At 39.2% G+C, this 17,919-nt stretch overlaps 1 long non-coding RNA gene across 1 annotated transcript; it reads right to left on the reverse strand.

Annotated features, from left to right (window-relative positions):
- Positions 1 to 6,531: 6,531 nt before the first annotated feature.
- On the reverse strand, positions 6,532 to 17,428 carry LOC111251175 (uncharacterized). The gene is made up of 3 exons (XR_002673661.2): positions 17,081 to 17,428; positions 13,884 to 14,028; positions 6,532 to 8,143 (listed from the first exon to the last, which is right to left on the reverse strand). It is a non-coding gene; the product is annotated as an uncharacterized LOC111251175 (long non-coding RNA).
- Positions 17,429 to 17,919: the final 491 nt, after the last annotated feature.

Genomic DNA, 17,919 nt, shown 5'->3' on the forward strand with positions numbered 1-17,919 from the left:
GGTAGCTACAACTAGTATTGCATTTCCAACCCACGAAGAGTAATGGTGTTCCTTGGGCCTGATATTGCTCGTTATCCCTTACATTTAGAACGCTAGTCATTCCGCGATGTTAATATGGGTCTAATGTTTGGATAATGGACAAAATCGATTATATGAAAAATAGGACACGATACGTAACTAGTGGTCGAATGAACTGAAATCGTAAGCCTTTTCTCTTCATGGCAATTTGTTTGCTGATATCTATTCCACAAGCCACAAGCAAGAAAAAGTACCACTGGATTTTATACTTATTTGAATGTACGCTTTCCTTCTAAACAGTTATTTTGTTTGTGTCAAAGCAATAGGTTTTGTGTGGCCGATAATCCCGTGGATACTGTCATATTTAATTTTTTCAGGCAAATTATGAGAGACTCTGTAATAAGTTAGTGCTCGTCGGCCAGCAGCATCGGACGCAAGGCTCAAGACGATGAACTACATAACAAAAACACAATGGGTAGCTGCAAATTGTCACGCACAAACTCGGCGCTTATACAAGAGCATGGTATAGGTTGGTCGTCTTTGAAGTAAAGAGGGAAGATCATTTTTCGTACGTAGGAGTTAATGGCCAGTGAACACCAAATGCAAGACTTTATGGTCGTTCGTGGGTTGTGATTAAAGGCCAAAAACGTTTAAGCGATATGGCAGGGCCCGAAGATTCGATTGAGAGGATCAATATAAGAGATAAGAGTAGCGTTTCAAGCTAACAAATGTTGATATATAAAAAGAAAGTAGATAAATGAGATTAATTGTAAACAGATTGTTCTATTGGAGATTTATATAGGAAATGCTTGACTTTAACTTCTTGTAGCGAACGGGATTCGTAGTTCGAAACGGAGGTTTTTGCTGTCTTTATTAGAACGTTGTTATACCTTTATATACGTAACATATATACCGAAAGGCCCATGACTAATAAATTCCCATTAGACGGTTTATTCTGTACTGTGTATGGCCTGTTCTACTTGACGTAATCGGTGACCCCTTGCTACAATATTGGCTCAGTCTAAAATTAGACTAGACACTATTTGTAATGCCGGAGCAAATAATAGGGCATCTATAGGAAGAGGTTACGTAAAATAATAATAAAAAAACAGTAAGAACTACATTGGCCATAAGGGAGATTACACTTAAACCATTTTTCGCGAAGAAATGAAATGTAACGTTGAGGAGAAAGTGATCGGCAGTACGAACTAGCCAACTGACAGATACGATGATATGCAGAAAGTAATAGCGGTACCGTACTACTGAACATTTATACAAATTCTCGAAATAGGATGGTTTACGGTAAAATAAAACGCTCGAAATTTGCTCAGGTGTTTATTACGACACCTTCTGGCTTGAAAGTTTCGCTCATTACATTATTTTTTATAATATGCCTATTTACATGCGCGCCGAAGGCGGATTCATTCGTGGAGACCATGCTAGATGCACTAGTTTCCAGAAGACACACTGTTAATCGATTCGTTGCTTTGGACGAAAGCTCTTACGGCAAGCAACAAAAGTAACTGCAAAATGGTCAACGTGACCAGCCGGCCCGCAGTTGTTAAAGTTGCATTTTTAAGAAATAGAAGTTGTAGTTTTATGTAACAGTCTCGCCTCGTCCTGCGCCAAGCAAACCTATTTTATTCATGATATTAAAATAACGCGCTACATGCACAGCGAATCAGACCAGCTGGAACAGGGAAATTCTTCACGGTTTCGTCTAATCTTTCAATGACGTTTGTTCCCTGGCGTCACCTGTCCTACTCATTTTGCTTTAGCCTCATCACAAAATACCTGCACAAAACGTACCTGTTATTACAAAAGTATCTGTTACAACAGTCGCAGGCGGCTTTTTTGATGGTGCATTTTTTGCACCGTAAACTGCGTCCTAGGCGTTTATTAAGCGCGGTACAATCGAGGACGGTAGTTGGCCTAACGTGTTGAAACGTCTTGCAGGGGAAAAGACCTCGCAGAAGAGTTAAAGGTAAGCCGATCATAATACTTGCACTCCGTCGCTGAAACGATTGCGCCTATCAAGTGGGTACATGCTGTTGAGGTTGGAACAAACAGTATTTCTCTCTGCCGTAAACAGCCACCGTAAGCAGTAAATGTAGATCCGATTGAATCGTTATTGATTGAAACACAAGTGCTGGTAAATCTAAAAAAAAGTGTTTCAGATCAAATTAACAAGATATATAAAATGGGCCTAACTAGCTTGTCGAAGTTCTCGCTCGATTTTTCGATACTGGACATCTGAAACAACTGGCAGCTTAAATGTAGTGTTGCGTTTTAAAATAACTTCATAAATCCGGGAAAAATTATTTTGGCCAACTTGTTGTTGTACGGTATGAACTTGCAATATTTATAGGCCTTTTGCCTTAACCGTTCAAATGGCTGAATGTTATATCATATTGTTTCAAGTGGAACAGTATGGTATGCCTGCAAACGTAATTTATGTCTCTGGACACGTTTTGTGGAAACGACAACACCTGAAATAACCTACTTCCAGTTCTTCATTGAAATCTGTTGTTGAGCAATAGTTCAGCTAGTATGGTAGTAACAATCAGCTAATCCACACGTACCTTTTTCATGCATAGGGCATTCCAGTAATTTCCAGCTAACCTTTTTGCGCTCGAAAAATAAAGCAAGAACTAAGTTAGTCTACATAGACAAAGAGAAGCTAAATATTACATACGGTGATGCAAGATAGAAGCATATCCCTAAAGCCTTATATTTAGAAAACTGTCAACTCCTGGAGACAGCGTTAACGTATTGATAGCGATATTGTTTGTTCAAATCGAAACTTGAGTGGTTTGTAAGCTCCTGTCCAATAAGTTCTTAAGTTCGATTTGTTACTATGAATAGGCTCTTCGATTGTCCTCAGTAAAGAGTAGTTATTTTCAGATGTAAACTTAAATTCACCACCGATTTATTTATTTATAGAATCCGCACTAGAGAAATCAAGCGTTGGCCATCGCAACTACAACAGGCTATCCTGGATATGACTCAAACTTTCGTCAAACCTTGCCTTTGAAGAAATAGAAGAACTGGTTTTTGTTATTCTTGTTTACATAAAAATACCTGAGCTAGCAGAACCACTCTAGCTTTCGAGTTTTATGTCTGGTATCCCATCAGACAGGCAGGTCGGTTGAGCGAGCAAAGGGAGTGTGTCTACAGCCGTGTTTTAACCCAGACTACAATGTGTCCGTAACACTGGGAGACAACTCCATTACCCCACAAAGCTACAATAGAGACAGGTTATCATAACGTATACATGATTTTGGAGGCTTTCTTGGATATAATTTTTTTATGAGATAAAAGATAGTTCTTTTTAAAAATTGTGTGCTACCATACCAGAAATAATACAGCATAATACACATAGAGCGATTGTCAATAGTGGAGAAATCAATGGCAACGAGTGGCAAATAAATGGTGTCTATGTAGCATATAGTTACATAACTATCTGTAGGTACTGTGACATTAGTACGACATTTGTTGTTTCCGGGTCCCAGTTTTTCGTTCTGTCTTGCTGTGAAGATAAAACGAAATGAAGATATCGAACTAATATAATAAACAACGATTTAAACGGCTGTTTTCTAAACCGATAGTCTTTGCAAACACGTATAAGATATGTATACGTAAGATCATTGGTTGTTTGAGTCGTTTTTATAACCTGCACGCGTTTTATTCTTTAGCTGGGCCTGTTTCAGCATGACGTTCCCGAAGTTTCATAGACGACCCTGCGTGGCCAAGCGTGCGCCCGTTTCGCCTGGAAAAGATGATAAATAATGCATTTCCTATTCGTCCGCTGTGTGTGCTAGATTCATGTATATGCTAACGTACATACGCTGTTTCTAACTCTACGGATGCTTGAGCCATCTATTGAATTAAATGATCTCAGTATGAACGGTCATCGAAAAAGTTGTGCTCTTCGATACAAGCATATTTGTAGGGTTTAAAATAAATATTGCAACGGTAGTTCCACAGGTCAGACTACTTAGATCATTACAAAAGCGTCTATTTCTGTTCAGTAGTTGTCTGCTACCGTTAAAGGAAGACAGAGACATTTCTACAAATGGTTATAGTGCAACAATCATAAGCTGTCTACTTTTGGGAGAGAATTACACCGCGTCATAGTCTTTTTGAGCTGAAGGCACATGGTCATCATAACTATGTATAGTTTTGATCTATTTATCTATAATAAAGGGAAACTATTTTCGTACAGTTTCACATCGTACACCAACGTAATACTTTCTATTCACTACAATATCGTTTCAACGACTACGTAATAATAAACAAGTAACCCAAAGAATGAGGATCCACCAACCACGCAACTACAATTATTAACTCAATTTGACGCGAGAAAAGAAGATAAAAAGATGAGCCTTTGCTATCCTGTCTTCACGGGCGATGCATCTGTCAGTCTTCACGATGAAATCCTACCACGGAAAAGGCTGAAGACATAGGATAGGATAGGAAACGTGTCTACAGTGTGTCTCAGGGGCTTTCGAGCAAAGTGAGACACGAGCTCAGAAACACCAAAAGGAGGACAACAGCAGCCAAACAAACAGCAGAATTCTTTAGCACCGCGCACTTACCCTTCCCGTTAAACCCACTCTCTGTGCCCCGTTTTTCATACAACGTTATAGGCAGTGGAGATCAAGACAGTGACACCGCTTGAAACGGAGGCGACCTCTCCAGGACAATAGGAAAAAGTAGGCGGAGCGATACCTCTAGTTGGGGCTGGCGAGGTGACACGGTCGCCTAACCACCTCACACGCTGCTCTTCCACCAACAGGCCCCTCGCTTATAAGAACGTTATGGCCACTGATAGATCACGTCTCATAGGAAACGGCACGTGCACACGTCCAAACAGATGCATATAGTACACGGAAAAGGGCTTGAGGGGTTACATTACAAGGCTAGGTCTTTACAGTGCCAGAAAATAACGTTAACATGAGGCGGAACAAAGTACGATCCTAGTATCGAATGTTTCAAAGCTAAAGCCGCTCTTTTCTTCCACGATTTGCCTTCATGCGTTCCAGCACTTGTATACAGAAACACGGTCAATCCGAGAGCGCGACACCTAGGAAAAGAGCAATTGGATAGGCAAAAAGAATAGAGGCAAAAGAAGGAATGAATGACGCAATACTGTTGTGACTGAAACTTCTCATTGAATGTTGCTTCCATTGGATAGTAAGTAATTTTGTTTCTTTACACTAAGAACTAGTCATCGTGTATTTGTTTTTCCTACACGTTACTCTTCTTTATTATTTGGAAAGGGCAAACTGAATAAAGTATGTAGTTCCCCGACGTTTTGCCACTTGAAATTACATTGGTAGTTCGAGTTGTTTGTTAGGCCGTGTTATGGGCTGTTCACGCAAAAAAGTGGCTTATGTGAAGGTCACATACCAAGATTAGCTGTATATATGTGTTGCAGTTGAAATGGCAAACTTAGAACTTCGACTCACTGTGCAACTCAGTCACCTGTTCTCCACTCCTAGCCGATTTCGACATGGCCTGTAATTGAACAGGCCATAAAAGAGTGAGTCTAAGTGCCCATCTCGTGCTGGCATGTTTACCAGAGACGTGACTAAGGATAAATACGGTTCTGAGGTACCCTTGTTAGACCCTATTGCGCCGCCTGATAAATGAGTACGTTTTTCAATCTGTCTTTTTAAAAACTACAGTCGCAGTGAGGTCGTGTCCATCGTAGCAATTGTATCGTCAACCATTCAAATAGATTAAGATCGAATAGCAAATAATTTCAGCTTAAAAAGTACGATTTTCAAGAGGCTCGCTTATTAACTTGGCTACTCGATGATGGTCACGTAAGTACCTAAATGGGATATTACTACGCTCGACAATCAGAGTAAGAGTATAAAGAAAAGCTGCTGACTTCTTATGAGTATTTTTTCACTTTTATAGCATTTATAAAGCACACATAATGGAAAGCCTAGTAAATTACTACGACCATACCAAAAATGTAGATGTTTGCCAAAAGCAGGAATCAATACAGGCACATAAAAGCAAAGCGGAAAAATGTCTCATAGCGGAAAAAGAAGCAAATTATTATAAAGCGTTGCTTCAACAGTACAAAGAAAGGTGCAGATCACTAGCTTTATGCTGCTAATAAAAGTAATGCCTAAATAATACTCTAAGCAATGGTTTCCCAAAGGCTAACCAACTATTGTGGGAAGGCTATAGGAGTTGGCTTTGTCCTTAGAACCTTCACTGAATATTCAGGCGTTTGCGACAGATATTCACAAGATGGCCTTTTTACCCTCAAGGGAACTCACGCACCGGTGCGCAGAGTGTCCGTTCAGATTGTTGATCGTATGCTGCGTCAGCCAGCCTTAAAATACAGGTGCCTGAATACTGATCGGTGAAAATGCTTATGGAAGAAGGAGTAAATTGGATAAGAACCAGACCGTGAAAAAAAACACACAAACACGTATGTATGCTATATAATAAGCCGATATAATATGCATTTATGTTTTTCATGTTCTAATTTTTGCTTTTATTTGAAAGGTTCTAGTAATTCTGCCAGGGAATGTCTGTTGAATCGTACATACGTAACGCAGACAAACTAATTTTTTTACGTATTAGCCATAAGTTATTTCCTTTCCTGTATGGAACAGCCACTACATTGACAGCTCAAATTAAATGGTTTTTCTTGTTAAATCTAAGTTGAATAGCCAATAAAACTGGTGGTTTGCGTTTGACTAACAATGTACCTTATAACCACGTAACATCCAGTTGCTTAAAATAAGAAACGGCTTTTTTCAGTATATGAACACATACGTTTTTCTGGAAAGCAAAAAAAATGTAACACAAAAAACATTTCTTTTTGATTACTAAAGTAAGCTTTGCCATGACGTACGTCTGCGGCTGCGTATACACACAAACCCTGCAAAACATTGGTAATAATCAGTCAAAATTTTTAACATAGCGTCTATGTATTATAATACATCCCGACATGATACATCCATCCGTACAGAAAGCATCCGATTCTATCTCTGCCCATTCACTTGTGTCTATCCGACGCATTTTGGAGCGTTTCTATCGTTGCCGCTATCCTTGACGTAGTCCTCTTCTCCTTCCTCTTTCTTTCCTAAGTAATAGTAGCACGTGAGTTCAAGCAGGCCTGTCCGATTGCTCATTTCGTTGCAGGTAGCAGTAGCAACAATACTCTTCAACGGCAGCAGCAGTAACAGCGTGACGCCGAGCCTGCTGACCTAACGTTCCCCTAATAAAGTTGGTTCATTGCCTCACCGCCTACCCCCGATTTCAGTGGCGGCTAATGACTAGAGAGCGGCTAATAATTTCCCAACTATGCTGGTCTGTATGTGCTACTAGTTTCCTAACCTCTGACGTCCAGTTTGCCTGAGGGGCTTCCAACTTGCGTCCGACATGGCGTGTGCTCCGTGGCAATGCTGGAGGAGGTAAACCTCTCCCTGACTTAGGATAGTGGGCGAGGGGGGTCGAGGATATTATCAAGGCGTAGACCTTGATGGTCTACGGAGGACGGCAAAAGAAAATGCGTTAGAGTATAAGACGGGGATGCGGGACCGGAGAAATAAAGCAACAGTTCATGGATTCTTCGTCCTCGGCCTCCTTCTCGTCGTCTACTGCGGCCACCGCTGCTGGCCGCCCATTGTTACAGCCATTTTTAGTCTGTAGTGGGATGTTGATGCCTAAAAATGAGCGCATCCCCAGATCCAAAGTAAGCCGAGCAGCATCTAGAGGCTAAACTCGGCAGTTCATCCCTCTGTCACACACATGTTTCTCCGATATCCAAGATCTCAACTAAGAAAAAGCTTCCTGCTGTCTTTTTTCCGATCCCCGTTCTTGTTCTATCTTTTGCCTACCTACGACCTCCATTGTTGATATTTGTCGAAACCCTTCGCTGGACAATGTGATGATGACGACAACCTGTACTGTAGCAGCATGTAGAATGTCAGGCTTCGGTCCGTTCCCGTTCTCCGCACCGTTCACTCTCTGTAATTATAGAGCCTCATTTCCTCTTATTGTAGTAGATTAATAACGGATAGCGTCAAATAGACACGGTCCTATCGTGTTGCGAACGCAGTTAACGGCAAAAGTAGTTGTCCATACAGCAGGCCTGAATAGAATGACAAGTGCATTTTATCTGGTTATACAGCAATGTTATGTGGGTGTTATGGAAAAAGACAGAAATGCATGTTATATAACATCATTGCATGCTATGCAATGATGTTATTTAAGGTCATTTTTGATTAAGGAATCAACAGTGATGGTATTTAAGATAATTTCTTAATTTCTGCGGGAACCCGCAATGATATAGATCTACGTAGATATAATAAAGTTTATACTGTACACAAATTATGGCAAACTGACACGAGCAGCCGTAGGTTTGTTTAGTAGAAATGTATCGTGCAAGCTTCGTTGTAGTTTTTCAAAGCAAAAATGTTCGGCTCTGTTACGAACACAAGCGGACCGACGGCATGGAGCCCTATTGTACTCGTAGGACCAAACAAGGCCGATATGATTTGCAATAATTGTAAAATTTATTGCAGTTCGTCATCTTAGTCGATCTCAAATTTAACTGATAAACGAAAAGGAACTTTCTAAATGAACAAAAAAAGTCTGATTTGTTAAGACAAAACTTGATACGTGGAACACGGGCAACCTGAAAATGGGCCGCAGGAAATTTTTATATAATTTAAATGGCAAAGTATTTGGAGAAAAGAAAATGATAGTATCTTCTTGGATGAAGGGTCTGTGTTAATGTTTGACGCGTATTGCGTATGAATTTCTAGAAGCAGACGCTCATGACAATGGTTTATGAAGAGAATAGTCTCTATCCAGCATAATAATTTAGCACCCGTTAGCTTCTATATCATTGAATTTAAAAGCTTAATTTGAGCTATGCAAGTGCAGAACTCTCAGGGACTAAAAAAACTCTGTCTAAAAACCCTATCTGTGTATTACTATTAATGATAACAAAGTTTATAAATGGTTAGTGCACAGATCGCACATAGATTGTCGAAAGTATTGATTGTTACCGTTGCACTGCATTTATTATGTATGACGGCAATTCAACGATTGCTCTATTGGTTATTTAAAAACATGCTGAATTATATGAATTATTTGTATATGTCTGTGTGCGTATTTTACATTTGTAACTCAGTAATAACCAGGGTCTGAACACTCAGATTCAAGAGATTTTTTAAAGGTCTTTCTTTGATACAAGAGATATGGCGAATGTTATCGATCACATTATTTTTACAGAACCGAACGTAGACGGTCTAGCCAATGATGATACACGTAATAAGCAAAAACATTCCCATGCTCACTCATACGTATATTTCTAATAATTCATTTTTCTCGATAAATTAATCTGAATCAGCGTAATGCCTACTCGCCTGTTGCTAGAGGCATTGAGTTAGTGCTGTGCTAACCTGCAGCGTAATCAGCGAAATGATGGAAGATTCCCAGGTTCTCAATCAGCGTATAGATTTTGACGCGCCAGGTTCCTCTCGTCCTTAGCATATCGGATTGAGCGGTTAAATTAAGCCAAAATATGTGGTTTCTCACTAGAAACAGACTCAGCCAACAGTCTGTCTGATGGAATGTCTAACGGCGGTACCGGACGTAAGACTCGAAATATGGAGACAGCATATATCGGTGAAGATTTTCAAAACGACTGAGACCCCGCGAAAATTCAAATTTAATGTGTATCACATTGACTGAGTCGAAAATCCAAAATAAGTCATGCTTATATAAGTTAGAGTGCATCATGCTCATAAAATATGGCGAGTGCGATAGGAATTAGACCGAAATATGCGTCGTCATAATATTTTTGTCTCAGGTCGTGATGTGCTGAAGAGTTAATATTGAGAATACTGTTTTGTCACAGCCATTTTTTTTCCGCTCAGCAAAAAAGATATCGGTGGACCACTGAAATTTGTATATAATGGTATATGCATGCACTATTGCCCTATTAGCCGCACAACTACTGATTCGATCCCTGCATCAACAATTAAATCCGTCTTTGCTTGCCTTCGAATAGGCAGATTCGGGTCAACCTGCTATGGGTAGGTAGAAATTGGTGCGTTTGATCGACTCAGAACTTCTTCAACAAGAACACAGATGCGGATTTTCCATGCTCGGCCACTTTGTATAGTTATGGTTACTGCTAAGGCTGTACAGTTGATATCCATGTGCACTAATAGATTTTCAATGCTCTAATGTAATTTTGTATGTGCACGAGATATGATTCAAATGTCACAGGAAACTTTCAGTTTTCCACAGGCGGAAACTACATGTAAAGATGTTTGACAGACCAAGTCGTTATGGTTTAGGAACGCAAGATTTAGAATACAGTTATTGAGGGATAGAAAAGGTTAGTTATTTTAAAATGGGGGTACTTCAGCCAGAATTGATAGAAAGATACGTGTCTTTTTTGTGGTTAGGTGTTTGTTGGGGAAGGCCCAAAGCAACTTGTGAAACTGGGTTTGAAAATATAACAGATGTTTTGCTTGGGTTACATTGTATGAAGGTGATGACTCACGAATTTCTCTTAATTAAACAAGAATTTAACGCTATAATGAACGATTTGAGCCACGTCTCATAGCAACCAAGGTTAATCATATAGTAATTTATAATGAGCTATGAAAAAGGAAAAATTGTTTAAACTTTTGATGAGCGTATCATAAACGGAAAGCACAGCAGTGTTTGTAGCGTGGCGATGAGCCCATCTCTTTTTTCGTTTTAATCTCTTTCAAAGATTACAGTTAGTAGCGTATTTGCATGAGCTGTACATGGGGAAGTTCAATAACTTAGCTTGAAAATAATCTTTTATGTGACTCTATCTATGAGTGGATTTCAAATTATAGCAAGGTGAACGGGTATTACCAATAAAATAGGGTGTAAGAAAATGGGATACAAGCCCAGAGCAAATACCCAAAAGTGACACGAAATAATTAAAATAATATTATCAATGAGACATTGCCGAGTATTTATTCCTTTTTGCCAGGTAGTAATAAAAATCATGAAAATATGTATCATTAACAACTATAATCATATTATACACAGCCTAAACAGAACAGTAAGGCTCCAGCTAGTATTTAACAAAGGTCCTGAATGATATCACAAGTTAATAAAACCACCCTCAGCTGAACGAAGAAACTCAGTGAAGCTACCAAAGATAATTGAATAATAGCTGTTGAGTGCAATTCTTAAAAAAACTCTGTGAAGTCTGGCAAACAGGTGCTAAGGTTGGTTTTGATCTTAACGTCAAAGACCCTGAATAGGCAATCGCTTCAAACCAGATTGACGCATTAGCCCTTCGTTGAAATCTTCTTTGTTTTCCTTTTTTAGCTCACGACAGCGTGTTTCCTGTGTACACTCTCGAGCCACTAACATTAAGTTATATGCCACGAGGCGAAGCTACCTAACAAATTACATAAAAAGCAGAACCTTAGTGAGGTACACCGCAGATGATTGTAATGGTGGGCGTTTTATGATAATCGTTTGTTTGATAAATTGATATCGTTTACGTGTCTCACTATGCGTTATTGAACTGGCGGGATTGGTGCCTGCAACAAAAAGGCGTTCATTTCTGCTTCCTTGTATAGAATTTCAGCTCAACTTTATCTTAAAAGCCCGTCGGGTTTCTGGAACGAGGAGACATTTGAAGCCACAACGTTGCCATTAAGTAGCTTCTAGAAGAATATGAACCGAAGGTAGAGTTTCTACGACTTCGGCGCTTTTAATGTATAAAAGTGAAATGTGGTGTGTATCAGCTGAACCTTCCATTGATTCTTCCAGAGGAAAGAAAAGTTTTCTGAACAGAGTCATGTTTATTCGAATTATTTTTTAGATATACGGGCCGTTCCACTAATTGTGTTCTTTATAATTTAAACTCATAGAAACGCCAAGAAAATGATATATCATATATTAGGTTGGAGTTGGAGTCACTGCGATTTTTTCAATAAGGTTTCGTCAATTTTACTACTTTTTTGGTAATTTCTACATGTCATTCTCCTCACTACATGTCACATCTCCTCTGTAATTCAATTGTAATTTCGAGTTTAGGTGAAAATTATTGGTGAACAAAATGCATTTTTGTCACCTACCGTATTTTTGTATTAATGGGCAAACATCTTCTTTAAAAGTCTAGTATACTTGTGGCGTGCACAGTCAAGACTCTCAGATTGAGAGTGCTGCTAGAAGATGCTTGCTAAGTTTAAGATTAAAGCCTTAGAACTCTAGAACGTATCCTAACCTGGTCGGCAATCGTAGGTCGATGAGGATCCCGAATAGTGAACAGCTCGTTAACTGGGCAAGAAATTATGCTGCGAACACCACGCGATTGTCAAACATAGTTGCATGTATGTCACTTCACTAGAAATTAGGAGACCAAATGTTTCAGGAACTGAGTGAGGCGTGCAAGGAAACAGGGTCCCCTAGTGACTCTTTAGATTTCGTCCCGCAGCCGACAATACATAACGACAGTAACGGGTTTTTTAGGCAAAATTATCTCTAGAGACGGGAAGTGGCGTCTCCACGGTGACACAATGTAAGGACGCTAATTGGAAGTTCTGGAGGGTAGGCCTAAAAAATAGATTGGTTAAGAACTAGGAGAAGGTCGTGGAGAATGGTGATGGAGATTCATTTCACAACGCTAACTCTAATTTGTTTCGTTTTCAACAAATTGTAATCTCAGAATGTAAGAATAAGTTATGGTGCTCTCTCGTTTATTACACAGATTAATAAACGTAATGTTAATTTTTAGTTCATGTTGTAACTACAGGTTACTACAATAGTGATGATACTGTTATGTGTATTAATAAGCACAGGTGTAAAAAATAAGCACTAAAAATAATTATTTAATTCACCATTTATGTGTACCGTACAATTGCTGACTAGATTTCACGACAACCGAGAACTAGGCTATTAAGGATATACCGATGGAGAGATGATAAACTGCGTAAAATAGCCAACAATTCAACAATGAGCAGCTCTTTGAGTTCTGCTACAATAAAGCACGTCGCAACAACCGTTGCACTGGTAGTCCAGGAGCCTGTGAAGGTACAGATGTTCATTTATAAGCGACCCATATATAAAAGCTGTGACCTAGAAAATTATGTTATCTATACTCTGTCGTATTGAACCAAGTGCTGATAATAGACATAAATGACGCATAGCTCTCTATAATATATGCATAATGCCATCTATTACACTTATTAGGATATAGAAATCTCCGCATTATCTGTTATGTTACTAATCGAGTCCAGGCCGTATCTGGTGTCTTGCCACCCGCCGAGATACGTATTGACATACCGACGGAACATTCTCAGACTCTTACCCAGAACATAGAAATGAAATCAAGCGTTAGCTTCGTCCTCATCACTTCACTTTGACGAACAGCTAAATCAATTTTTTTTGCTTCCGAATGCTACAATGTACAGCTCGCCATGTTTTTGTAGGGACATCGAAAAGCCAAAAACTTGGAAAGTCAGCCCTAAACTGTGATAGAAAAAAAATAAAAGATCATATTATTAATTGGAACTGTTTAGGAGAGCTTCAAATGAGACAGAAACAAGAGACACACAGTCCTGGTTTAATTGGTTATTATGCTTGCAGCCGAAAAAAAACCTTATTTTTGAAGCTTGGCCACAGGATATTCTATAGAATGGTAAAAAATATTAAATACAATATACGCAACCTTTATAGAGAGTTACTGGTACACTACGGTAGCCATAGTATAACATAGCATGTAGATTCACGTAGTGCTCATCCCAGAACTATAGCAGCATAATTATAGCTTCAAAAGCTTATGACCATGTATTAGGTAGGCATCTACAGAACTAGTTTACCTGTGACTGTTTTGGCCACTTCATCGGTTTCTCGTTCGTGATTTACATATTCCGAGAGTTTCCCAATTTCCATAGTATTGCCATCCAGCCGATATGCCGAAGCGCTTACTTATGCGGCGCTTATGGATGTCGAAAGACCTGCGACCTTGAAATCAAGAAACACCACTGTAGAACGGATTTTAAATTGCACGGTCGTTTTCTGCACACTTTAAAGAAAAATAACTATTCGTTAATAAAACGGTAAAAGGATAAAGAAAAAAAAAATAAATAAAGGTTAAAAAAATAAAGCCATTTAATACGCAATAAAATTGCGCGTCCAATACGAAGTTCGGTTCGGAACAAGGTAAGTTTTCAGTGACGACACCGGAAACTAATAACTGATATTTTTACTCTCCCTATAATGCAGCCACACTGGGGTAATGTCTCAGCTTATCTCTTTTGCATAGGGCTGGTTTAAAGATACCGAGATTATACAGGCAAGGGTAGGCATCAAATTGTCGACATTTTCGTTACTGCATCAGGGCCAATGCTCTTGATTGACATCGTACACATTTGCCAGAACGTATTTGTTTTTGTACAAAAGGCCGATCCGTAAGTACAGAAAGTCACGTGTTTGACAAATGTATGTCTTGAATAGGGATTACTCTGTCTAAAGTTTACAAGCAAAGAACGGTGTTAGCTCGAGAAGCCTATAGGATATTTGAATTTTTAACTAATAAACTATTAAATTATTACCTACGATGCTGGTAACTGCTGCCGTTCGTATGCCCTGCGTTGTTAATTTCTTCACAGATCTTTAATTGCGGACGATTTGCGAATGATGCGATTTATAAAAAAAAATGCACTTCTATTATGTAATTAATTAATTCCTCTCTTACGAGCTGTACGAGTTATACGAAAAGACCAGAGGCAAGGCGTTCGTGGTACCTAACCGGAAGAAGCCCCAAACGATCGAGCTGGATTGATTGACTTCAAAGGTCGAGCCAGTATTATCGAAAAGTGATTTTAGACTAGAAAAAAAAAGACATTTTAGGCTAGTCGTGTATCAAGGCGGTAAGTTTCTTTCATTTTGTATCAAAACCCCCAATGCAAAAAAAAACTTCATTTAAAGTTCATTGAAGGTGTAACTTGGTTGACCCAAAGTTAAGACTACGAAAAGTCGATACCCAGCCCCTCGATTAGCATTGAAATCATCTTACAGACATCGCTACAAGCAGCACAAGTTGGACCGCGGTCACAATAATAAACTGCTAGTTTCTACGACTATAATAGGTTTCAAAAAAATACTGTCGCGGTATCATATTGTAGGATAATTGTTAATAATATATGGCTTGATTTTACTTAAATGTACGAGGGGCAGTCGTGAATTTGAAAAGAGCCCACTATCGTAATCGCTAGCTTTGAAGGACTATGTCTTGCACACCCGATCCATAGATCTTGAATAAGTGTAATCTCGACAGACCTCTAGCGGAGAAAAAAGACTCCAGGAATCTCAATAGGAAATCTCAGTAGGAAAACGACGCTGATTTTCGAACGTGCAAATGATAGGTGCGTGCACATGGTGAGGCAATAGCCAAAAAATCATTGAATTCTACTATAATCTTAGTAACTCATCGATTTAAAATTGTTTCACCTTATGGCAGGTCGCGCCGCCGCGTTTCAACGCAGAAGCTATATTTCACCTTTACTTTATTCTAAGAGCTTACTGAATGTCTATAACGACTCCTGTGAACAAGCTCATATACATGGAAACTTTCCCTTTTCGTGTTAACATCTATTCGGTTCTATGAGATCAAAGCCTGCGTACCAGCCAGAGCAGTACCTAGTTCAGATCGAATCATAGAAAGAAAAGTTAGCGATACAAGACAACTACGGGCTAAAAAGAGATAGGCTTCGGCTGGTCACGGCCGAAAGCTTCAAATGGTTCTGATAATTTCGAGATGCGATCCGTTTACTGCTGACAAGTATTGCTCCAGACTTCTACCTTCCAACGCGAAAAAATCTATCTGAGCCAGATTTGGGACCTAGACTACTTTACGTGTCTCTAACTCTCGTGGGACCATCACGAGCCAATTATAAATAACTAGTTAAAGGCGATAGAACGTAAAGTCGCCTGTATCAGGTTTACATATGAAATTATAAGCAATGTTTAGCATAGATTTGTGACGGTGCAATTTGTACCGTTCTCCTAAATAGAAATACGTTTCATAAATAGAAATAACTTCCGAAGGAACTCTTCGAGGCATCTCACTCATTTAGATGATTTTTTTATTCTAAACATGTTAAAACGGGTTAGCTGGAGGTCCGAATTGATTCACGTTTGGTAAAGCCGAGAGAGGCTGGCGCCGGATGGGTTTAGCTGTTCCCAAACAGCTAGGTTCCTTCTCGACCGTGATCCTATCACAGCCCCCAAATATATTTATCCATTAAATTTTCCGGTAACAATGACTATGTGCTCTTTGCTAATGCTTACGCTAAGTCTACGGGTTTTGATGCCCACTCTTAAGGTGAGTATGTATATGTGTTCTGGGAACGGGATATTACATGTGGACACATAATACTTGCACTATTCCTGCTTCCATTAATGGTGTCAACCTAATGCTTCATATGGGCAAAGCTTGAATCAAGTAGCTTTGTGATCGGTGACTGAACGTTAGCGTTACACGAAGACTGAATTTTTCACGGCCGGATAGCTCTACTGATAATTTCTTCAGCGAACGCCTGAAGCCTCTCGGAGTTTCTAACTAATAGACAAACTTGGCAATTTTCTACAGCAAACCGAAGTGGCCAAAAATGTGTGAATTAATGCAAAGTGGGTCGAAGCTGATTTATCGAGAGACCTAAATCCATAATTGATGGACGCACATATTCCTCGCCTTTTCTATTCAATTTTTGTAGCTCTATCGCAAAAGGGCCAATCAATTAATGGCGGTTGCAATAAGAAATGATTAGCCCACTTCTAACACTCGACAAGCCCTGAACCCCCAATACTTTCTGAGTAAATTTTATAGCCCGTCAGTTCCTTTTTACAGTTCGTTTGCCTGGCTGAACACAATTGAAGTAAGCTACGATTCTTTCCTCAAAAAGCCTCTCATGTCACCATATAGCTTAAACAAGGACGTCTAAAGGAACGCATAATAGTTAGTGACTTTTACAGCGAGATACCCTTTCTAACTTTCTAATGAATCTCTACTTACCGCAAAGATTCCAGCCAGATACCGTTTGATCGTAGTGCACTGTTAGCTCAACCGGGAACACTGATTCGAACTCGAACGAGGTTTAACCCGTAAATGAATTTTAATTTTGCAGACAAATAACCTAGACATTGCAAGTAACTTATGGCCATGATGAATGGTAGAGGCAATGTAATGACTTGTCCATATTGCAGCCTCGTACAAACCGGTCTGCGAACTATTTCAAGAAAACAGAACGTTGTTTTTGATTTTTGCAAGTGACTTGTTTGTAACTGACTAGTACCATAGCCCTCTCTGAAATTGAAGCCAATCTCACACCTTGATTATAAGTACCATAATAATAATACTATGTTTCTTCTGTTTGTTTTGCTAGTGAATTACACATTGTTGTTTATATTCATACCTGCAATACTGATTTTCTTTGTGAAAGTTGACTGAAGACAAATTTCTTATAAGATAACTGTATAGTATTGAAATTGTTATTAGATACATTTTCAGGTAGACCTAGTAAACAGAAAAGTGTAAATTTCCGCTTCCAAAGTTAGTTAAACATCCAAAAAGACGTAAGGCAAACTGTGTTAGTTCAAAGGTTGATAGGTTCCAATAAGTACTTTGTAGTGCAGTGTCAATGTTTCTTTGCGAAGCTGGTCGAATGGTTTCAACAAGATTTAATTAACAGACAAATCAGTAGCGGATATTATACATCCTACCAGCCAGAAGATACCCTGCATTTAAGATTCGTATTAGCAGCAAAAAGCAGACGGCATTTCATATAAACAACCTGGTGCACGCTGCCCTCTGTCCCGTTCTATAGTTGGAATAGCGTTTTCAAACTACTTTAG

The sequence above is a fragment of the Varroa destructor genome, unplaced genomic scaffold, assembly GCF_002443255.2.
Source record: "Varroa destructor unplaced genomic scaffold, Vdes_3.0 BEIS01000001.1, whole genome shotgun sequence".
In the NCBI taxonomy this organism is placed as follows: Eukaryota; Metazoa; Arthropoda; class Arachnida; order Mesostigmata; family Varroidae; genus Varroa; species Varroa destructor.